At 38.7% G+C, this 24,900-nt stretch overlaps 2 long non-coding RNA genes across 6 annotated transcripts in view; both read right to left on the bottom strand.

Annotated features, from left to right (window-relative positions):
* Nucleotides 1–4,195: 4,195 nt before the first annotated feature.
* Nucleotides 4,196–7,385, bottom strand: LOC149044837 (uncharacterized). The gene is made up of 3 exons (XR_016187043.1): nucleotides 7,210–7,385; nucleotides 5,384–5,416; nucleotides 4,196–4,406 (listed from the first exon to the last, which is right to left on the bottom strand). It is a non-coding gene; the product is annotated as an uncharacterized LOC149044837 (long non-coding RNA).
* Nucleotides 7,386–9,910: 2,525 nt separating this feature from the next.
* LOC149044836 (uncharacterized) overlaps nucleotides 9,911–24,900 on the bottom strand; it is a 29,697-nt gene continuing 14,707 nt past the window's right edge. Inside the window, exons 1-3 of one of the 5 annotated variants that reach the window (XR_016187038.1) lie at nucleotides 21,885–22,033; nucleotides 11,110–11,142; nucleotides 9,911–10,129 (exon numbers count right to left, since the gene is read on the bottom strand). This is a non-coding gene — a long non-coding RNA (uncharacterized LOC149044836). Of the gene's footprint in view, nucleotides 10,130–11,109; nucleotides 11,143–12,925; nucleotides 13,137–20,243; nucleotides 20,463–21,115; nucleotides 21,149–21,884; nucleotides 22,044–24,564; nucleotides 24,784–24,900 lie in introns of those variants that run through there. The other 4 variants (XR_016187037.1, XR_016187039.1, XR_016187036.1 and 1 more) reach the window with 4 other exon arrangements.

Here is a 24,900-nt window from a genome sequence, read left to right as displayed (position 1 = left end):
GCCTACACGTCGTGGCCTTCGTGGTGGTAACAGGAGGAGGCAAGTCCTACCGAGACCCGGTACGGTGCTGGAATCTTCCATGGGACAGCCCTTGTCCAGCTATGGCAGTTTTCTAGCCGACTTCCCTGGCGAAAAGGTAAACCTCAATGGCGAGAGTAATTTACATACTGCTCCGTCTTCCACATTAAATATTCAGATTGACACCTTACAGCGTGTTGGAATAAACAACGGTTCCATTCCTGTGATCAAGCCTCGAAATCGCCTGCGGGACCCGCCTTCTGGTCCCCAGCGCCCCCCGGGCGTGCGCGGGCGAAACCTTTCACGTTTTGCCCCTACAATTCTATCGAATCAGAGGAAAGAAAACTCAGTGTTTGGCCTTAGTGCACTACTCGCTAACACCATGTCACTAGCACCCAAGATTGACGAGGTTCGTTCTGTTGTCCTGGATCTAAAACCTAATTTAGGGTTCTTTACCGAGACGTGGTTAAGAGAGACAATCTGTGACTCACTGCTGCAGATCCCAGGCTACTCATTTATCCATCGTGACCGCACCACAGACCATCACGGCGGTGTTGGCCTCTACATCGAGAATTCTATCAAATTCAAGCACCTAGAAAAACTGTCGGATCCTGACATCGAGGCACTGTGGGCGTGGCTACGACCCAGCCGACTTCCACGCGGAGTTCTCTGTATCGTCGCGGGTGTCATATACCATCCACACTTCAACAACAGCATCAGAGATGCAGCACTTGTGAACTATCTGTCTGCATCCCTCACTTCTTTGGAAGGAGAGTACTCCAGTTGCGGTTTCGTGTTGTGCGGCGATTTCAACCGCCTAAATACTCGCCGTTTGACCACCCAATTCAAGCTGGAGCAACTAGTAGATAAGCCCACAAGGGGTGACCAAATCTTGGACTTATTGCTTACTAACCTTCCACAGCTCTACGACTCAAACGCTGTGCAAACCTTTCCCCCCTTTGGCATGTCTGACCACAATGTTGTCTTAGTGAAACCCAAAGCGAGACCCAAGGGCAACGGTTGCAGTATAAGAACCACGGCAAGGCGAGACTCACGACCAAGTAGAAAGTTGGAACTCGGACGCTATCTCTCGTCCATTGACTGGTCTCCAGTTAATGGAGATGACTGTGAGGCTAGGTTAAGCATGTTCGTTGACATAATTCAGATTGGTATGGATCACATCATGCCGGTTAAGCACTTCAAGACACACGTTAATGATGCGCCATGGATCACCGCAGAGTTTAAAAACCTTATCAAGCTGCGCCAGCAAGCGTTCAACAAGGGAGATAAGGACGCCTTTAGCCGCTACCGCAACATCGTCAACCGCGAGCGGAAATCTCTTCGCGGCAAGTACTTTGCTAGCAAAGTTGACCATCTCAAGTCCACCAAGCCCTCTCAGTGGTGGAACGCTGTCAAACGGGTCGCAGGAATGGTCCCCTGCTCCAGATCTGAGTCTTTTCTTTCCAGCTTACATTTGGATGGCGATTTGAGCGAACTTGAAATAGCCAACAAAATTAACTCAGCCTTTCTTGCTCAAATGGAAAACTTTCAGCCATTAATGCCAATCGCAGCCCACGAGGATGAACCCTATGTGTTGTCTGTATCTGAGTCTGCAGTCTTGGCTGCTTTGAAGCAATTACACCCGCGTAAAGCAGCCGGACCTGACTGTGTTCCTAATTGGCTCCTGCGAGAGTATGCAGAGGTTCTTGTTGAACTCGTTACGGCTATACTCAACTCCAGCTATAAAGAGCAAAAGCTGCCCTCGCCGTGGAAGCTAGCTGACGTTGTACCGCTACCCAAACAGAAGCCTGTTGGAGACCCAAGTAAGCATCTGCGGCCCATTTCCCTGACCCCCACCATCTCGAAACTCGCGGAAGACTTCGTTGTAGCCACTCATGTTGGTCCCGCAGTTCTCAAGAAGATCGACTATGATCAGTATGGCGGCATCCCCGAATCCTCCACCTCATTCGCCCTGATCTCGATGTTTCACCTCTGGTCACAGGCTACAGATGGGACAGGGGCAGCCGTCAGGGTCGTGCTATTTGACTATCGAAAGGCATTTGATCTCATTGATCATACGATCCTCGTTGCCAAGATCAATGGTCTTGACATGCCACGCAGCATCACATACCTGCAATGACACAAACCAAACACAAAACAAGGCAAAGAACAGCAACAAGCTTCATCGTGAGTTCTGTCTTCTCGCTGATAGCAGTGTCTTCTTCTCAACTTCTCTGCGAAAAGAGAAAAAAATGCTGTTTATGCTAGTTCAATGATAAATCTGATAAAGTTATATTCGCATATCATATGAATCATTCATCGAATTACATATCCATGATGTAATGCATTTTTACCTATGAAGGCCACTTCAGTCCTCAGGCTATTTTCAACCCATTGTTTTTATGATGTTTTCCGATGGGGTGATGGCCCAAGGGGTACTTTTACGGGTAACGATTAAAATTTGGCCATTTGACAACTTCCAGGTAATTATCTACCCGTTTCGATTAAAGAAAGAATTTTAAGGCTGACTATTTTTACGACAAAGTATACGCCTAACTGCTAAATTGTTTTGGCCCTTTTATGGCAAACGGGTATCCCCGTTTACACCCTAACATTAGTATGCATATTCTCCCTACTGTTCTCTATAAATTTCCTAAGGAGCTGACAAGGAGAATTTGTTTAACAATCAAGAGCTCTACGTGATCATTTCCTCTTTTCTCACGATCATGATCTCAAATGAATGCTATGAGCGCTCCTCTCGACTTCCCGTCGAAAAAAATCCTTCTTCTATTTTTTGCCCATGAAAAGGGTTTAAGACACGTGCTTAAAAAAATCGTTTAGGTGTTCTCAAATTCTTTTTTATACGTCGCCACAAGCCAAACATCATTTTTGGCTGGACCACCCGTGTGTTAAAAGACAAAATTGGCATCTAGCAAGAATTTCCATAATGGGTGATTTTTGACTTATTTGAACGTGAAGATAAATGGAAATAACATATTAGCATGAGCCATTCCGTAAACATTGTAATGAGCCAGTTGATCATTTCTTATTCCTTTTGGCGGTCTTATCTAGCAGATAGAGTTTGGTTACCTTTTCCTTATTATGATTGTGAATTTGACATGGAGACAGATGTTTTTGCGTAAACTGCGGTTTGCGGCTAGTTACCGGTATATTTTCATTATGTTGCTGAGAAAAATAATTAAGTACCAAGAAAATGACTCTACCCTATAAAATCGATCCCGTACAGGAATTTCCCGGAAATAACCCCTTTTATACTTTTATCCACTTAACACCCTCGTTTTTAGGTCAAATCCATGTCGAATTCCCGATCGGGAAAATAGTTTTTAGTTTTTGCCCTTTTTCTTAGAGATGATTTAAGGTGTAAACGTGAAGTAGTTTCATCTGCCGCACTGAATTTGTAATTATATAACTTATGCAAATAGCACGTACTTTTCTTAGGGGCAGTACCTTGAATACGCCATTTCTTCTTCGAATTTTGTGTTTACTCTACTGTTATGTAACAACCTTTAAGTACAATTTTCTTTTAAGATACCTTTTCAAGCATGATTTTAATTCTGTTACTAAGTTTATTAGAATTTTTATATCATCAATCTTGCTTCTGTTCTAGCCGATCTTAATCATAAATGTAAGAAATTTAAGGTAGAAAATGCTTTTGTAACAGCGTAAACAACTCGAAGACGCAAACTAATTATGCAGGGTCTTGTCGTACGTAACTTAACGTGATTCGCTGATTGAGATAGAATGATGACGATGGAAGAAGATTGACAGCTTCGAAGTGTCACCTTTAGTGCCGCCTTTATAGGCTGGTGCACAGCATCTTTCAATCAGAGAATATAGCAAAATAGAGCAGTGTGGACTTATGTCGAAAGGAATAAGCTGAACTGTGGTGAATAAGGTCCAGACTGGGCTACACCCACTCATTGCTTGCTTCATGTCAGAGGCAGTAAACAGGTCATCAAGTAAGTAAGTCACGGTCTTAAAAAATGTTGCTAATATCTTTTTCCCAAAATAAATATCTAGAACGTTTCGATCAAGTTTTATTCTCGCACTGTTTGAAGTTTTGGGCTGGAGATTGGGGCGAGGAAGCCAAATTTGATCCAATTGCACATCTCCGACATTTGACTGCTGTGTTGCGTCAAGGACAATTGAAATTTCATGATTTCTAAATCACTTTAATTATTTAAACAATTTAGCGTTTTATTTCTTTGATTTACGGGAGTCGTCGCGTGGAATTGTATACCCAGGCTGATCGGCGCTCTTCCCCCGAGGTACACATATAAGGCGACTTCTTCTTCTCTTCCCAATAACAGCCATACATTTGGTCCAAGCTGGGCAATTTTTCAAGGCCTTTTCTCTATCGTTGCATTCTAAAAGGATAGAAAAAAAACCAACAACAAGGCGCGCAGTTTAAATGTGATGGTTACGATCGCGGATGAAAATACAGGAACGATTGTATATATCTCGGCAGTCTATAAACCCTTGACACCCGAACATTAGTATCCATGTTTGATTCTGAATACGTGTGACCGCAAACGTCTAGGGGTCACGTGACCAGACTCTAGCGGTCATGTTCGCCGTTTGACGTCCACCTTTTATTTTCGGGCAAGGCGGCTTCAGGTACTTGAGTTCCCTCGACGGTTTTTGTCTTCCTGTTCGATAGTGCTCGCCTATGGCCTATAAGAATATAAGTGAGGTGAAGTCTTTTCTTCATAACCAAGAGCCCATTATCCGGAGCTTCAATCTTCCATACTTACCCTCTGCGTCAACCCTGTCCCGTATCTTTTTATTTTGAGGAGCGCCTTCCACGGGGTTTTTCGTGGGTGTTTACTTAGTAGCCAATGATAAGAGAGCCGTGGTCCTCTATTGTTTATGTCACATGCAGGCCACACGATAGTCCCTTAATAATGGCGAAGAGGGCGGAAAATTTCCATTTTTTTTTTCTTTTTAATGGTGTTGTGCAAACGTCAGCGTAGTTTTGCGGGAAATTAAAGAGCCTCCCAAGTGTCTTAGTTCTGAAAATAAAAAGATACGGGACAGGATTGATTCAAGGGTACAACTGGTATGGATGCTCCGAGTAATGGGCTCCTGTTACAACCAATCCGTTTGGAAGGCTGGGAACCAATCTTTCAGCCACAGTTTGTGTTTGAGATAAAGGACCTCCATTTTCTGTGTAATTCAAGATGGCAGCGAACATGTTGACTTTTCCAGTCGAAAGCCGATGTCGATCTAAAAAGTTGAAAGTCTCAAAACTTATATTTTCTAACCAGAATTTCGAACAGGTTTTACGTTTGCGGTAATCACACCAGACGTGGATCTAAAACTCTAAAAGTAGTGTTTATGATACCTCGTAAAGGCGCATCGCTGGAACTCTCTTCACCTAGATGGAAAAAAAAACACCAGTGAATGCTAAATTAAAAAAATTATATATATAAAACCATTGACGTCATTTTGAGAGCGAGCTGTCTTCTTTCGCTCTATGGAAGAGGAAAATCTGGACCAGTTAAGAACCTTTCGTTATGAATTTTATCGCCAAGGGAGGGGGGGAGGTGGGTTCCAGGACCTATAATGGTCTTATTGCCCTCCCCCCTCCCCTTATTGGCGGTCAGTTTTCTACAGTCCTCCCTTTAGACACGATCTGAATAAAACGTAAGCAGTAAACTGGTGTAGGTGCACCCAAATTATCAGAAACGTCTTAACCCGTAAACTCCCAGATTCTCATTAGTAATTCTCGTTACTGTCTGCCACATATTTTTGTGATGTTACTTTGGAGGATTTGGTGTTGGATCAACTAATAATCCCCTAATAAATATTTTTCTTTATTCTCATCACCTGTCTACTTGATATCGTATTGATATTGTAAGGAGAAGTTTTGTCTTGGTCACTGATGGTAGTTAAAGGGTTAAAAGGTCTTCAGACTTTCCACAATGATTACCAGAGGTTTGAGGAGAAAGCTTTTCCATGCGGAAAACGTGCGAAAAAGAAAACGTTTTATTTACGAACTTGCGAGAAACGCACGCTCGTGGGTAGGTGCTAAAGGCTTTTCAACCTTTTTCCGTACTCTCGCGATTTCGATTAGTGCAAATGGCATGCGCTTTTTTAAAAAGACATGGAATTTGAAATGGAACTACGTTTAAGGTGTCGCGTAAGTATTTTTGCCGTACGTAAAACGTGCGTGAAAGGATAAGAGTTAAGTAAAAAAAGATCTGGGCAGTATTAGATGAGTAGATGCTTGGAATGAAATGGGAGAGGATGAATCAAAATATTGTATAATTATTCACCGAAGTGGAGGTGAATAGTACTTGCAGTTCGCTTCCGAACTAGCCAATTAGCGCGCGTGAAAATCACTATTCACTTGAGTGGTATATACTAAGATCAAGTACTGCTATCGGATAGTCAATATAGGTAAATGCATGAGAAAAAAACCATAAGAGTACAATTTTGCTCTTACAACTTCAAAAGGAAATATTTCAAACTCTGAGTTCAACAGTATTATGATGATTAAGGACCGGTGCCCAACAATCAGGCGCTATGAAATCTGTACCAAAGTTATCACAACAGCCGACTGACAACCAGGGAAAAAAAAGGAATTATTGACGTAAAATTATCGTCACAGTTAAATATAGTAGGAAATGCACGTTTGAGTCACGTTGCAGTTGGTTTCTTTCATTTATTTCTAAAATTGAAGCTCACCTATAGGGTTCATTTTTAAAATCATATGATGAAAACCTTTCGGAAATAAGGAACCAGTTAGTGTCGTGTTTTTTAAAAGATCATTGTAATTGGTTGTTATCTCATTGTTCTGCGAAAGTGTGTGATTTTTTTTTTCCAATACGACAAACCCAGAGAGGGGAAAGGAGAAGGAAAACCATTTTGGGTGTTAGCGATCATTTTTTAGACTACACAGATGGTTAAGTAGGATTTTCAGTCTGAATGCGATTTAACCTGACTCAGGCGGCTTTTTTTATGTTATCTAGTTTGTAGCTTATATTCTTATAGACCTTTCGACCAGTTTTATAAAACTCGAATACATTTTTATTCTAATGACGGTACTTTTAGGATTGAGGGCGACTAATCCATCAGTTAAATTACTGTTGTGTGTTACCCTCCTTAAATAAGTTTGTTATTATTATTATTATTATCATTATTATTATTATTCAAAAGCACACATACCTGCGATGATACAAACCAAACAGAAAACAAGGCAAAGAACAGCAACGACCTTCATCGTGAGTTCTGTCTTCTCACTGATAGCAGTGTCTTCTTCTCGACCTCTCTGCGAGGAGAAACAAATGCCGTTTATACTAGTTCAGTGATAAATCTGATAAAGTTATATTTGCATATCATATGAATCATTCATCGAATTACATGTCTATTAGGTAATACATTTTTACCTATGAAGGCCCCTTGAGTCCTCAGGCTATTTTCAACCCATTGTTTTTATGATGTTTCCGATGGGGTGATGGCCCGAGGGGTACTTTTACGGGTAACGATTAAAATTTGGCCATTTGACGACTTCCACCTAATTTTCTTCCTGTTTCGATTAAAGAAAGAATTTTAAGGCTGACTATTTTACGACAAAGTTTACGCCTAACGGCTAAATTATTTTGGCCCTTTTATTGCAAACGGTTATCCCCGTTTACACGCTAACATTAGTATGCATATTCTCCATACTGTTCTCTATAGATTTCATAAGGAGCTGACAAGGAGAATTTGTTTAACAATCAAGAGCTCTACCTGACCATTTCCTCTTTTCTCATGATCATGATCTCAAATGAATGCTATGAACGCTCCTCTCGACTTCCCGTCGAAAAAAATCTTTCTTCTATTTTTTGCCCATGAAATGGGTTTAGGACACGTGCTTAAAAAATCGTTTAGATGTTCTCAAATTCTTTTTTCTACGTCGCCACAAGCCAAACATCATTTTTGGCTGGACCACCCGTGTGTTAAAAGACAAAATTGGTATCTAGCAAGAATTTCCATAATGGGTGATTTTTGACTTATTTGAACGTGAAGATAAATGGAAATAATATATTAGCATGAGCCATTCCGTAAACATTGTAATGAGCCAATTGATCATTTCTTATTCCTTTTGGCGGTCTTATCTAACAGATAGAGTTTGGTCACCTTTTCCTTATTATGATTGTGAATTTGACATGGAGACAGATGTTTTTGCGTAAACTGCGGTTTGCGGCTAGTTACCGGTATATTTACATTATGTTGCTGAGAAAAATAATTAGGTACCAAGAAAATGACTCTACCCTATAAAATTGATCCCGTACAGGACTTTCCCGGAAATAACCCCCTTTTATACTTTTATCCACTTAACACCCTCGTTTTTAGGCTAAATCCATGTCCAATTCCCGAACAAGGAAATAGTTTTTAGTTGTTAACCTCTTTTTCTTAGAGATGATTTAAGGTGTAAACGTGAAGTACTTTCATCTGCCTCACTGAATTTGAATTATATGACTTATGCAAATAGCACGTAGTTTTCTTAGGGGCGGTACCTTGAATACGCCCTTTCTTCTTCGAATTTTGTGTTTACTCTGCTGTTATGTAACAACCTTCAAGTACAATTTTCTTTTAAGATAACTTTTCAAGTATGATTTTAATTCTGTTACTAAGTTTATTAGAATTTTTATATTATCAATCTTGCTTCTGTTCTGGCCGATCTTAATCATAAATATAAGAAATTTAAGGTAAAAAATGTTTTTGTAACAGCGTAGACAACTCGAAGACGCAAACTAATTATGCAGGGTCTGTCGTACGTAACTTAACGTGATTCGCTGATTGAGATAGAATGATGACGATGGAAGAAGATTGACAGCTTCGTAGTGTCACCTTTAGTGCTGCCTTTATAGGCTGGTGCACAGCATCTTTCAATCAGAGAATATAGCAAAATAGAGCAGTGTGGACTTATGTCGAATGGAATAAGCTGAACTGTGGTGAATAAGGTCCAGACTGGGCTAGACCCCGAAAGTAAGAATTGTACTCAGAGTTCAACCAGAAAATAAAGGAAATTCAACCGAGTGTTAGAGAGGAATTCTTCTGACACGTGTGGACAGCGATCGAAAGTGTAACACATTAATTTAAAATAATAACTTTCTATAACAGGTCTTGTTTTCCAAACCAATAACACTTGTGTTCTTTTCTATCTAAAAATTTCCAAGCCGGTCACTATTTGTTTCCCTTTGATTAATGTTAAACTAACTGTATGCCTATCTTATTTTTTTCATTCAAATTCTGAGCTATTGATATTTCCATATTTATTTCTTGTTACTTCAGTATGTCATGATGGTTGCTTACGAAGTGACGCCGTCCCACAAGAAAACACAATGAATAGGCGACGACTGAGTCTCGATGAGGTTTACCATAAGCCATAAAAGGGCTAAAACATTTGGCCGTTGCACGTGATAACTGGAAAATTCAAACCATTTGTCGTAAAAAAAATCAGCCTGCTCTAATTCCCAGAATAACATATGGATATAACAAATCACAACGGCAATTGTAATTGGAATATACAGCGACTATTTATCTGTCCAGAAAGAAAACTGAAAAGAAAGTGAAGTAACAAATTTACACAGACAACAGGAAAGCGAGATTAAGACTTGCCGTGTCGTATTTAGTACACCTCATGGCTTGTTTCATGTCAGAGGCAGTAAACGGGTCATCAAGTAAGTAAGTCACGGTCTTAAAAAATGTTGCTAATATCTCTTTCCTAAAATAAATATCTAGAACGTTTTCATCAAGTTTTATTCTCGCACTGGTTGAAATTTTGGGCTGGAGATTGGGGCGAGGAAACCAAATTTGATCCAATTGCACATCTCCGACATTTGACTGCTATGTTGCGTCAAGGACAATTAAAACTTCATGATTTCTAAAACACTTTAATTATTTACGTCTTTAAACAGTTTAGCGTTTTATTTATTTGATTTACGGGACTCGTCGCGTGGAACTGTGTACCCAGGCTGATCACCGCTCCTCCTCCTCGAAGGTACACATATAAGGCTACTTCTTCTTCTCTTCCCAATAACAGCCATACATTTGGTCCGAGCTGGGCAATTTTTCAAGGCCTTTTCTCTATCGTTGCATTCTAAAAGGATAGAAAAAAAACCAACAACAAGGCATGCAGTTTAAATGTGATGGTAACGATCGCGGATGAAAATACAGGAACGATTGTATATATCTCGGCAGTCTATAAACCCTTGACACCCGAACATTAGTATCCATGTTTTTTTCTGAATACGTGTGACAGCAGACGTCTAGGGGTCACGTGACCAGACTCCAGCGGTCATGTTCGCCGTTTGCCTTCCACCTTTTATTTTCGGGCAAGGCGGTTTCGGGTACTTGAGTTCCCTCGACGGTTTTTCTCTTCCTGTTCGATAGTGCTCGCGTATGGCCTATAAGAATATATGTGAGGTGACATCTTTTCTTTATAACCAGGAGCCCACTATCCGGAGCTTCAATCTTCCATACTTACCCTCTGAGTCAACCCTGTCCCGTATCTTTTTATTTTGAGAAGTGCCTTCCAACGGGTTTTTCGCGGGTGTTTACATAATACCCAATCATAAGAGAGCCGTGGTCCTCTATTGTTTATGTCACATGCAGGCCACACGATAGTCCTTTAATAATGGCGAAGAGGGTGGAAAATTTCCATTTTTTTTTTCTTTTTAATGGTGTTGTGCGAACGTCAGCGTGGTTTTGCGGGAAATTAAAGAGCCTCCCATGTGGGATAGTTCTAAAAAATAAAAAGATACGGGACAGGATTGACTCAAGGGTACAACTGGTATGGATGCTCCGGGTAATGGGCTCCTGTTACAACCAATCCGTTTGGAACGCTAGGAACCAATCTTTCAGCCACAGTTTGTGTTTGAGATAAAGGACCTCCATTTTCTGTGTAATTCAAGATGGCAGCGAACATGTTGACTTTTTCAGTCGAACACCGATGTCGATCTAAAAAGCTGAAAGTCTCAAAACTTCTATTTTCTAACCACAATTTCTAACAGGTTTTACGTTTGCGGTAATCACACCAAACGTGGATCTAAAACTCTCTAAAAGTAGCGTTCATGATACCTCGTAAAGGCGCATCGCTGGAACTCTCTTCACCTAGATGAAAAAAAAAAAATTGGTAAATGTAAAAAATTATATATATATATATTTAAAACCATTGACGTCATTTTGAGAGCGAGCTGTCTTCTTTCGCTCTGTGGAAGAGGAAAAAAATCTGGATCAGTTAAGAACCGTTCGATATATATATTATCGCCAAGGGAGGGGGGGAGGTGGGTTCCAGGATCTTTAATGGTCTTATTGCCTTCCCTCCTCCCCTTTTTTGCGGTCAGTTTTCTACAGTCCTCCCTTTAGACACGATCTGAATAAAACGTAAGTAGTAAACTGGTGTAGGTGCACCCAAATTACCAGAAACGTCTTGACCCGTAAACTCCCAAATTCTCATTAGTAATTCTCCTTACTGTCTGCCACATAGTTTTGTGATGTTACTTTGGAGAATTTGCTGTAGGATCAACTTATAATCCCCTAATAAGTATTTTCCTTTACTTTGTCTTCTTGATATCGTATTGATATTGTAAGGAGAAGTTTTATCTTGGTCACTCATGGTAGTTAAAGGGTTAAAAGGTCTTCAGACATTCCACAATGATTACCAGAGGTTTGAGGAGAAAGCTTTTCCATGCGGAAAACGTGCGAAAAGAAAACGTTTTATTTACGAACTTGCGAGAAAAACACGCTTGTGCGTAGGTGCTGAAGGCTTTTCAACCTTTTTCCGTACACTCGCGATTTCGATTAGTGCAAATGGCATACGCCTTTTTAAAAAAACCTGGAATTTGATATGGAACTACGTTTAAGGTGTTTTTATATTGTCGTGTAAGTTTTGCCGTACGTAAAACGTGCGTGAAAGAATATGAGTTAAGTAAATAGGTCTGGGCAGTATTAGAGGAGATGCTTGGAATGAAATGGGAGAGGATGAATAAAAATATTGTACGATTATTCACCGAAGTGGAGGTGAATAGTACTTGCAGTTTGCTTCCGAACTAGCCAATAAGCGCGCGTGAAAATCGCTATTCACTTGAGTGGTATATACTAAGATCAAGTACTGCTATTGGATAGTCAATATAGGTAAATGCATGAGAAAAAAAACCATAAGAGTACAATTATTGCTCTTACAAATTCAAAAGGAAATATTTCAAACTCTGGGTTCAATAGTATTGTGATGATTAAGGACCGGTGCCCGACAATCAGGCGCTGTGAAACCTGTACCAAAGTTATCATAACAGCCGACTGACAACTCGGAAAATAAAGGAATTATGGACGTAAAATTATCGTCACAGTCAAATATAGTAGGAAATGCACGTTTGAGTCACGTCGCGGTTGGTTTCTTTCAATTATTTCGAAAATTGAAGCTTACCTATAGGGTTCATTTTTAAAATCATATGATGAAAATCTTTCGGAAATAAGGAACCAGTTAGTGTCATGTTTTTTAAAAGATCATTGTAATAGGTTCTTATCTCATTGTTCTGCGAAAGTGTGTGATTTTTTTCCAATACGACAAACCCAGAGAGGGGAAAGGAGAAGGAAAGCCATTTTGGGTGTTATCGATCATTTTTTAGACTACACAGAAGGTTAAGTAGGATTTTCAGTCTGAATGCGATTTAACCTGACTCAAGCGGCTTTTTTCATTTTATCTAGTTTGTAGCTTATATTCTTATAGACCTTTCTAGCAGTTTTATAAAACTCGAATACATTTTTATTCTGATGATGGTACTTTTAGGATCGAGGACGACTAATTCATCAATTGAATTACTGTTGTGTGTTACCCTCCTTAAATAAATTTGTTATTATTATTATTATCATTATTATTATTCTAAAGCACACATACCTGCGATGATACTAACCAAACAGAAAACAAGGCAAAGAACAGCAACGAGCTTCATCATAAGTTCTGTCTTCTCGCTGATAGCAGTGTCTTCTTCTCAACCTCTCTGCGAAGAGAAACAAATGCTCTTTATGCTAGTTCAATGATAAGTCCAATAAAGTTATATTCGCATATCATATGAATCATTCATCGAATTACATGTCTATGAGGTAATGCATTTTTATCTACGAAGGCCCCTTGAGTCCTCAGGCTATTTTCAACCCATTGTTTTTAAGATGTTTTCCGATGGGGTGATGGCCCGAGGGGTACTTTTACGGGTAACGATTAATATTTGGCCATTTTACGACTTCCAGGTAATTTTCTTCCCGTTTCGATTAAAGAAAGAATTTTAAGGCTGACTATTTTTACGACAAAGTTAACGCCTAACGGCTAAATTGTTTTGGCCCTTTAACAGTTAACCCCGTTTACACCCTAACATTAGTATGCATAATCGCCGTACTGTTCTCTATACATTTCCTAAGAAGCTGACAAGGAGAATTTGTTTAACAATCAAGAGCTCTACGTGACTATTTCCTCTTTTCTCATGATCATGATCTCAAACGAATGCTATAAGCGCTCCTACCGACTTCCCTTCGAAAAAAATTGTTCTTTTATTTTTTGGCCAAGAAAGGGTTTAAGACTCGTGCTTAAAAAAATCGTTTAGGTGTTCTCAAAGTTTTTCTTCTGCGTCGCCACAAGCCAAACATCATTTTTGGCAGGACCACCCGTGTGGACAGCGATCGAAAGTGTAACACAATAACTTTCTATAACAAGTCTTGTTTTCCATACTAATAACACTTGTGTTCTTTTCTATCTAAAAAGTCGGTCACTATATGTTTCCCTTTGGTTTATGTTAAACTAACTGTATGCTTATCTTAATTTTTTTCATTCAAATTTCGGGCTATTGATATTTCCATATTTTTTTCTTGTTACTTCGATATGTCATAATGGTTGCTTACGACGTGACGCCGTCCCAAAAGACAACACAATGAATAGACGAAGACTGAGGGCCGTTGGACGTAATAACTGGCAAATTCAAACCATTTGTCGTAAAAATAGTCAGCCTGCTCAAATTCCCAGGATAACATATGGATATAACAAATCACAACGGCAATTGTAATTGGAATATAGAGTGACTATTTATCTGTCTAGAAAGAAAACTGAAAAGAAAATGAAGTAATAAATTTACACAGACAACAGGAAAGCAAGATTAGGACTTGCCGTGTCGTATTTAGTACACCTCATTGCTTGTTTCATGTCAGAAGCAGTAAACGGGTCATCAAGTAAGTAAGTCACGGTCTTAAAAAATGTTCCTAATATCTTTTTTCCTAAAATAAATATCCAGAACGTTTCGATCAAGTTTTATTTTCGCACTGTTTGAGAATTTGGACTACAGATTGTGATGAGGAAGCCAAAATTTGATCCAATTTTACATGTCCGACATTTGATCGCTGTGTTCCGTCAATGACAATTGAAACTTCATGTTTTCTAAGACACTTTAATTATTTACGTCTTTAAACAATTTAGCGTCTCATTCCTTTGATTTACGGGACTAGAATTGTATACCCAGGCCGATCCCCGCTCCTACTCTTAGGTACACATTGAAGGCGACTTCTTCTTCTCTTCCTAATAACAGCCATACATTTCTTCCCAGCTGCACAATGTTTAAAGGCCTTTTAGTTATCGTTGCATTCTAAAAAGGTAGAAAAAAAAACCAACAACAAGGCATGCAGTTTAAATGGGATGGTTACGATCGCGGATGAAAATACAGGAGCTATTGTATATATCTCGGCAGTCCATTAATCCTTGCCACCCTAACATTAGTATCCATATTTGTTTCTGAATACGTGTGACCGCAAACATCAAGGGTCGCGTGACCATACTCCAGCAGTCATGTTCGCCGTTTGCCGTCCACGTTTTATTTTCGGGCAAGGCAGTTTCAGGTACTTGAGCTCCCTCGACGCTTTTTCTCCTCCTGTGCGAAAGTGCTCACGTATGGCCTATAAAAATGTATCTGAGGTGAAGTCTTTTCTTCATAACCAGAAGCCCATTATCCGGAGCTTCAATCTTCCATAGTTATCCTCTGAGTCAACCCTGTCTTTTTTTTTTTCTTTTTCATGGAGTTGTGCGAACGTCAGCGTGGTTTCGCGGGAAATTAAAGAGTCCCCCACGTATCTTAGTTCTAAAAATAAAAAGATACGGGACAGGATTGACTCAAGGGTACAACCAGTATGGATGCTCCGGGTAATGGGCTTCTGTTACAACCAATAAGTTTGGGACGCTGGGAACCAATCTTTTGGACACAATTTGTGTTTGAAGTGAAGGACCTTTATTTTTTGTGTAATTCAAGCTGGCGGCGAACATGTTGACTTTTCAGTCGAAAGCTGACGTCGATCTAAAAAGCTGAAAGTCTCAAAACTTCTAACTTCTAACTACAAATTGCTAACTGGTTTTACGTTTGCGGTAATCACACCAAACGTGGATCTAAAACTCTCTAAAAGCATCATTTACGATACCTCGTAAATGCGCATCGCTGGAACTCTTTTCACCTAGATGAAAAAACACCAGTGAATAAGAAATTTAAAAAATTTTATAAAATATATATATATATATATGTTACCAAAAGGACGTAAAGACAGCAGAGTGGCAATAATTCTTAATAAAGAAACCACAACTTTTAGTTTGCAAGACATGTTTCGACATTCTTTTGTCATCTTCAGTTGTAAATGCGATTTTAACGGTTGTACATTTGAATTTATATGAAATTACGTTACAAATTACGTATTGTTTACGTACGATTTGAATATTAAATACGAAAAAACGTGACAAAGCACGTGCTAGATGGGGGAAGAAGGAGAAAAGAAAAATAATGATAATCATAAGAAAAATTATTATGATAACAGAATCAAAAGGAAAGAGACAGCTCTAGATGCTTCAATTGCTGATTAAGGATGGGTTTTTCCCACTTAATATGCAATGCCTCTTTGATCTTAATTTCGTATTTCGAAGCGGCAGAATCTAAAATGGTGAAACATTATGTACCACAAGAGTCGAGACAGGCCTTTGATGATTGTAGGTGCTTGTAAATGTGTGAAGTTTTTTCAGACAAGAGGTGCTCACGAACCCGTGAACAGATGTGGCGAGTGGTCTCACCAATATAACTGGCATTACAGCCAGCACACGAAAATTTATAAACGACACGCGAACGTAGACCTGGTGGTACTGAATCTTTCACACTGAACAAGTTTCTGAGCTTAAACGTATTGAAGACTAACTTAATATCTAAATCAGGTCTACAATAACGTTTCAGTAGTTGCCTTAACTTGGGTTGAGCGATGTCAGAAAACCGCCCAGACCTTCTTCGCATTATTTTAAACTTCCTTATGTTGGGCGGTTTTCTGACATCGCTCAAACCAAGTTAAGGCAACTACTGAAACGTTATTGTAGACCTGATTTAGATATTAAGTTAGTCTTCAATACGTTTAAGCTCAGAAACTTGTTCAGTGTGAAAGATTCAGTACCACCAGGTCTACGATCGCGTGTCGTTTATAAATTTTCGTGTGCTGGCTGTAATGCCAGTTATATTGGTGAGACCACTCGCCACATCTGTTCACGGGTTCGTGAGCACCTCTTGTCTGAAAAAACTTCACACATTTACAAGCACCTACAATCATCAAAGGCCTGTCTCGACTCTTGTGGTACAGAATGTTTCACCATTTTAGATTCTGCCGCTTCGAAATACGAAATTAAGATCAAAGAGGCATTGCATATTAAGTGGGAAAAACCCATCCTTAATCAGCAATTGAAGCATCTAGAGCTGTCTCTTTCCTTTTGATTCTGTTATCATAATAATTTTTCTTATGATTATCATTATTTTTCTTTTCTCCTTCTTCCCCCATCTAGCACGTGCTTTGTCACGTTTTTTCGTATTTAATATTCAAATCGTACGTAAACAATACGTAATTTGTAACGTAATTTCATATAAATTCAAATGTACAACCGTTAAAATCGCATTTACAACTGAAGATGACATAAGAATGTCGAAACATGTCTTGCAAACTAAAAGTTGTGGTTTCTTTATTAAGAAATATATATATGTCCATGGACATCATTTTGAGAGCGAGCTGTCTTTTTTCGCTCTGTGGAAGAGGAAAATCTGGATCAGTTAAGGACCGTTCGTTATATATTTTATCGCCAAGGGAGGGGGGGAAGTGGGTTCCAGGATCTATAATGGTCTTATTGCCCTCCCTCCTCCCCTTATTGGCGGTCAGTTTTCTACAGTCCCCCTCTTAGACACGATCTGAATAAAACGTAAGTAGTAAACTAGTGTAGGTGCACCCAAATTACCAGAAACGTCTTAACCCATAAACTCCCAAATTCTCATTAGTAATTCTCCTTACTGTCTGCCACATAGTTTTTGTGATGTTACTGTGGAGAATTTGGTGTTGGATCAACTAATAATTCCTTAATAAATATTTCTCTTTATTCTCATCACCTGTCTTCTTGATATCGTATTGATATTGTAAGGAGAAGTTTTGTCTTGGTCACTGATGGTAGTTAAAGGGTTAAAAAGGTCTTCAGACATTCCACAATGATTACCATAGGTTTGAGGAGAAAGCTTTTCTTGCGGAAAACGTGCGTAAAGAAAACGTTTTATTACAAACTTGCGAGAAACGCACGCTCATGCGTAGGTGTTGAAGGCTTTACAACTTTTTTCCGTACTCTCGCGATTTCGATTAGTGTGAATGGCATACCCCTTTTTAAAAAAAACGAAAGGAAGGATAGGAGTTAAGTAAATAGGTCTGGGCAGTATTAGAGGAGATGCTTGGAATAAAATGGGAGAGGATGAATCAAAATATTGTACAATTATTCACGGAAATGGAGGTGAATAATACTTGCAGTTTGCTTCCGAACTAGCAAATTAGCGCGCGTAAAAATCACTATTCACTTGAGTGGTATATACTAAGATCAAGTACTGCTATCGGATAGTCAATATAGGTAAATGCATGAGAAAAAAAAAACCATAAGAATACAATTATTGCTCTTACAACTTCAAAAGGAAATATTTCAAACTCTGGGTTCAAAAGTATTATGATGATTAAGGACCGGTGCCCGACAATCAGGCGCTGTGAAACCTGTACCAAAGTTATCATAACAGCCGACTGACAACCAGGAATTATGGGTGTAAAATTATCGTCACAGTCAAATAGGAAATAGGAAATGCAAGTTTGAGTCACTTCGCGGTTGGTTTCTTTCAATTATTTCTAAAATTGAAGCTCACCAATAAGGTTCATTTTTAAAATCATATGCTGAAAATCTTTCGGAAATAAGGAACCAGTTAGTGTCGTGTTTTTTAAAAGATCATTGTACTAGGTGGTTATCTCATTGTTCTGTAAAAGGATGTGATTTTTTTTCCCAATACGACAAACCCAGAGAAGGGAAAGGAGAAGGAAAACCATTTTGGGTGTTAGCGATCATTTTTTAGATTTAGGTTTTCTAGGTCTTATAGACCTTTCGACCAGTTTTTTAAAACTCGAATACATTTTTATTCTAATGATGGTACTTTTAGGATCGAGGGCGACTAATCCATCAGTTGAATTACTGTTGTGTATTACCCTCCTTAAATTTATTTGTTATACTAGTTCAATGATAAATCCAATAAAGTTATATTCATATATCGTATGAATCATTAATCGAGTTACATGTCTATAAGGTAATGCATTTTTACCTATGAAGGCCCATTGAGTCCTCAGGCTATTTTCAACCCATTGTTTTTATGATGTTTCCGATGAGGTGATGGCCCGAGGAGTACTTTTACGGGTAACGATTAAAATTTGGCCATTTGACGACTTCCAGGTAATTTTCTTCCCATTTCCATTAAAGAAAGAATTTTAAGGCTGACTATTTTTACGACAAAGTTTACGCCTAACGGCTAAATTGTTTTGGCCCTTTTACGGTTATCGGTGAACCCCCTTTATACCCTAACATTAGTATGCATATTCTCCATACTGTTCTCTATAGATTTCATAAGAAGCTGACAAGGAGAATTTGTTTAACAATCAAGAGCTCTACCTGATCATTTCCTCTTTTCTCATGGTCATGATCTCAAAAAAGGGTTTAGGACACGTGCTTATAAAAATCGTTTAGGTGTTCTCAAAGTCTTTTTTCTGCGTCGCCACAAGCCAAACATCATTTTTGGCTGGACCACCCGTGTGGACAGCGATCGAAAGTGTAACACATTAATTTATGAAATAATTCAAATAGTACGCGCGCTCTGATCGGCCAAAAAACATCTTCATGAGCGTATGTAAACGCGGTTTTCGTTCCCCTTTTGTTAGTTATTTTATAAAAGAAATGTAAAATGGTTTCCATGTTTTCATATGATGTAAACACTTGGGAGGTTGGGAGAAGCGATTCCTTCACTTATCTCGTGTTCTCCCAACCTCACTCATGTTTACATCAGGCTATGTAAACACGGAAACCATTTTACCTTTCTTCATTAAAATAATAACTTTCTATAACAAGTCTTGTTTTACAAACCAATAACATTTGTGTTCTTTTCTATCTAAAAATTTCCAAGTCGCTCACTATATATTTCCCTTTGGTTTATGTTAAACTAACTGTATGCTTATCTTAATTTTTTTCATTCAAATTCCGGGCTATTGATATTTCCATATTTTTTTCTTGTTACTTCAATATGTCATGATGGTTGCTTACGACGTGACGCCGTCCCACAAGAAAACACAATGAATAGGCGAGGACTGAGTCTCGATGAGGTTTACTATAAGCCATAAAAGGGCTAAAACATTTGGCCGTTGCACGTGATAACTGGCAAATTCAAACCATTTGTCGTAAAAATAGTCAACCTGCTCAAATTCCCAGAATAACATATGGATATAACAAATCACAACGGCAATTGTAATTGGAATATAGAGCGACTATTTATCTGACCAGAAAGAAAACTGAAAAGAAAATGAAGTAATAAATTTACACAGACAACAGGAAAGCGAGATTAAGACTTGCCGTGTCGCATTTAGTACACCTCATTGCTTGCTTCATGTCAGAGGCAGTAAACGGGTCATCAAGTAAGTAAGTCACGGTGTTAAAAAATGTTGCTAATATCTCTTTCCTAAAATAAATATCTAGAACGTTTCCATCAAGTTTTATTTTCGCACTGTTTGAAATTTTGGGCTGGAGGTTGGGGTGAGAAGCCAAAATTTGATCCAATTGTACATATTCGACATTTGATCGCTGTGTTACGTCAATAACAATTGAAACTTCATGTCTTCTAATACACTTTAATTATATACGTCTTTAAACAATTTAGAGTTTTATTCCTTTGATTTACGGGACTCGTCGCGTGGAATTGTATACCCAGGCCGACCCCCGCTCCTCCTCCTCGAAGGTACACATTGAAGGCGACTTCTCCTCTTCCCAACAACAGCCATACATACGAACCCAGCTGGGCAATCTTTCGACGCCTTTTCCCTATCGTTGCATTCTAGAAGGATAGGAAAAAAAACCAACAACAAGGCATGCAGTTTAAATGTGATGGTTACGATCGAGGATGAAAATACAGGAACGATTGTATATATCTCGGCAGTCTATCAACCCTTGACACCCGAACGTTAGTATCCAGGTTTGTTTCTGAATAGATATGTGAATGCAAACGTCTAGGGTCACGTGACCAGACTCCAGCAGTCATGTTCACCGTTTGCCGTGCACGTTATATTTTCGGGCAGGGCGGTTTCAGGTAGTTGAGCTCCCTCGACGGTTTTTGTCTTCCTGTTCATATGAGGTGAAGTCTTTTCTTCATAACTAAAAATAAAAAGATACGGGACAGGATTGACCCAAGGGTACAACTGGTATGGATGCTCCGAGTAATGGGCTCCTGCTACAACCAATCCGTTTGGAACGCTGAGAAACCAATCTTGTAACCACAGTTTGCGTTTGAAATGAAGGACTTTCATTTTCTGTGTAATTCAAGATGGCGGCGAACATGTTGACTTTTTCAGTCGAAAGCCGACGTCGATCTAAAAAGCTGAAAGTCTCAAAACTTCTAACTTCTAACCACAGATTGCTAACTGCTTTTACTTTTGCGGTAATCACACTAAACATGGATCTAAAACTCTCTAAAAGCATCGTTTACGATACCTCGTAAAGGCGCATCGCTGGAACACTTTTCACCTAGATGGAAAAAAAAACAGTGAATAGGAAATAATAATAAATTATATTACAGGTTCAAACCCGGGTTCAATAGTATTATGATGGTTAAGGACCGGTGCCCGACAATCAGGCGCTGTGAAACCTGTACCAAAGTTATCATAACAGCCGACTGACAATCAGGGAAACAAAGGAATTAGGGGCGTAAAATTGTCGTCACAGTCAAATATAGTAGGAAATGTACGTTTGAGTCACGTCGCGATTGGTTTCTTTCATTTATTCCTAAAATTGAAGCTCACCTATAGGGTTCACTTTTGGAATCATATCATGAAAATTTTTCTGAAATAAGGAACAAGTTAGTGTCATGTAATTGGTTGTTATCTCATTGTTCTGCGAAAGTGAGTGATTTTTTTTTCCAATACGACAATCCCAGAGAGGGGAAAGGAGAAGGAAAACCATTTGGGGTGTTAGCGATCATTTTTTAGACTACACAGAAGGTTAAGTAGGATTTTCAGTCTGAATGCGATTTAACCTGACTCAAGCGGCTTTTTTTATTTTATCTAGTTTGTAGCTTATATTCTTATAGACCTTTCGAGCAGTTTTATAAAACTCGAATACATTTTTATTCTAATGAAAGTACCTTAAGGATCGAGGGCGACTAATCCATCAGTTGAATTACTGTCGTGTGTTACCCTTCTTAAATAAATTTGTTATTATTATTATTATTATCATTATTATTATTATTATAAAGCACACATACCTGCAATGATACAAACCAAACAGAAAACAAGGCAAAGAACAGCAACGAGCTTCATCGTGAGTTCTGTCTTGTCGCTGGAAGCAGTGTCTTCTTCTCGACCTCTCTGCGAAGAGAAACAAATGCTCTTTATGCTAGTTCAGTGATAAATCTGATAAAGTTATATTCGCATATCATATGAATCATTCATCGAGTTACACGTCTATGAGGTAATGCATTTTTATCTATGAAAGCCCCTTGAGTCCTCAGGCTATTTTCAAACCATTGTTTTTTATGATATTTTCCGATGGGGTGATGGCCCGAGGGGTACTTTTACGGGTAAAATTTGGCCATTTGACGACTTCCAGCTAATTTTCTTCCAGTTTCGATTAAAGAAAGAATTTTAAGGGTGACTATTTTACGACAAAGTTTACGCTTAGCGGCTAAATTTTTTTGGCCCTTTTATTGCAAACGGTTATCCCCGTTTACACCCTAACATTAGTATGCTTATTCTCCATACTGTTCTCTATAGATTTCATAAGGAGCTGACAAGGAGAATTTGTTCAACAATCAAGAGCTCTACCTGATCATTTCCTCTTTTCTCATGATCATGATCTCAAATGAATGCTATGAACGCTCCTCTCGACTTCCTGTCGAAAAAAATCGTTCTTCTATTTTTTGCCCATGAAAAGGGTTTAGGACAAGTGCTTAAAAAATCGTTCAGGTGTTCTCAAATTCTTTTTTCTACGTCGCCACAAGCCAAACATCATTTTTGGCTGGACCACCCGTGTGTTAAAAGACAAAATTGGCATCCAGCAAGAATTTCCATAATATTAATGAGTGATTTTTGACTTATTTGAACGTGAAGATAAATGGAAATAATATATTAGCATGAGCCATTCCGTGAACATTGTAATAAGCCAGTTGATCATTTCTTATTCCTTTTTGCGGTCTTATCTAACAGATAGAGTTTGGTCACCTTTTCCTTATTATGATTGTGAATTTGACATGGAGACATACGGTTTGCGGCTAGTTACCGGTATATTTTCATTATGTTGCTGTGAAAAATAATTAAGTACCAAAAAAAATGCCTCTACCCTATAAAATTGATCCCGTACAGGACTTTCCCGGAAATAACCCCCTTTTATACTTTTATCCACTTAACACCCTCGTTTTTAGGCTAAATCCATGTCCAATTCCCGATCAGGAAAATAGTTTTTATTTTTTGCCCTCTTTTTCTTAGAGATGATTTAAGGTGTAAACGTGAAGTAGTTTCATCTGCCGCACTGAATTTGTAATTATATAACTTATGCAAATAGCACGTAGTTTTCTTAGGGGCGGTACCTTGGGAACGCCCTTTCTTCTTCGAATATGTGTTTACTCTGTTGTTATGTAACAACCTTCAAGTACAATTTTCTTTTAAGATACCTTTTCAAGCATGATTTTAATTTTGTTACTAAGTTTATTAGAATTTTTATATTATCAATCTTGCTTCTGTTCTGGCCGATCTTAATCATAAATGTAAGAAATTTAAGGTAGAAAATGCTTTTGTAACTGCGTAAACAACTCGAAGACGCAAACTAATTATGCAGGGTCTGTCGTACGTAACTTAACGTGATTCGCTGATTGAGATAGAATGATGACGATGGAAGAAGATTGACAGCTTCGTAGTGTCACCTTTAGTGCCGCCTTTATAGGCCGGTGCACAGCATCTTTCAATCAGAGAATATAGCAAAATAGAGCAGTGTGGACTTACGTCGAAAGGAATAAGCTGAACTGTGGTGAATAACGTCCAGACTGGGCTAGACCCCGAAAGTAAGAATTGTACTCAGAGTTCAACCAGAAAATAAAGGAAATTCAACCGAGTGTTAGAGAGGAATTCTTCTAACACGTGTGGACAGCGATCGAAAGTGTAACACATTGATTTAAAATAATAACTTTCTATAACAAGTCTTGTTTTCCAAACCAATAACACTTTTCTTTTCTCTCTAAAAATGTTCAAGTCGGTCACTATTTTTTTCCCTTTGATTTATGTTAAACTAACTGTATGCTTATCTTATTTTTTTCATTCAAATTCCGGGCTATTGATATTTCCATATTTTTTTCTTGTTACTTCAATATGTCATGATGGTTGCTTACGACGTGACGCCGTCCCACAAGACAACACAATGAATAGGCGAGGACTGAGTCTCGATGAGGTTTACCATAATCCGTAAAAGTGCCAAAAATTTTGGCCGTTGGACGTAATTATTGGCAAATTCAAACCATTTGTCGTAAACATAGTCAGCCTGCTTAAATTCCCAGAATAACATATGGATATAACAAAACATAACGGCAATTGTAATTGGAATGTAGAGCGACTATTTATCTGTCCAGAAAGAAAACTGAAACGAAAGTAAAGTAATAAATTTACACAGACAACAGGAAAGCGACATTAGGACTTGCCGTGTCGTATTTAGTACACCTCATGGCTTGTTTCATGTCAGAGGCAGTAAACGGGTCATCAAGTAAGTAAGTCACGGTCTTAAAAAATGTTGCTAATATCTCTTTCCTAAAATAAATATCTAGAACGTTTCCATCAAGTTTTATTTTTGCACTGTTTGAGATTTTGGGCTGGAGATTGGGGCGAGGAAGCCAAATTTGATCCAATTGCACATCTCCGACATTTGACTGCTGTGTTGCGTCAATGACAATTGAAACTTCATGATTTCTAAAACACTTTAATTATTTACGTCTTTAAACAATTTAGCGTTTTATTCCTTTGATTTACGGGACTTGTCGCGTGGAATAGTTTACTCAGGCTGATCGCCGCTCTTCCCCTGAGTTACACATATAAGGCGACTTCTTCTTCTCTTCCCAATAACAGCCATACATTTCTTCCCAGCTGGGCAATTTTTCGTGGCCTTTTCTCTATCGTTGCATTCTAAAAGGATAGAAAAAAAAACCAACAACAAGGCATGCAGTTTAAATGTGATGGTTACGATCGCGGATGAAAATACAGGAACGATTGTATATATCTCGGCAGTCTATTAACCCTTGA

Source organism: Pocillopora damicornis, chromosome 5 (assembly GCF_964200805.1).
Source record: "Pocillopora damicornis chromosome 5, jaPocDami1.2, whole genome shotgun sequence".
Lineage (NCBI taxonomy): Eukaryota > Metazoa > Cnidaria > Anthozoa > Scleractinia > Pocilloporidae > Pocillopora > Pocillopora damicornis.
This window is presented reverse-complemented; position numbering and strand designations above follow the sequence as displayed.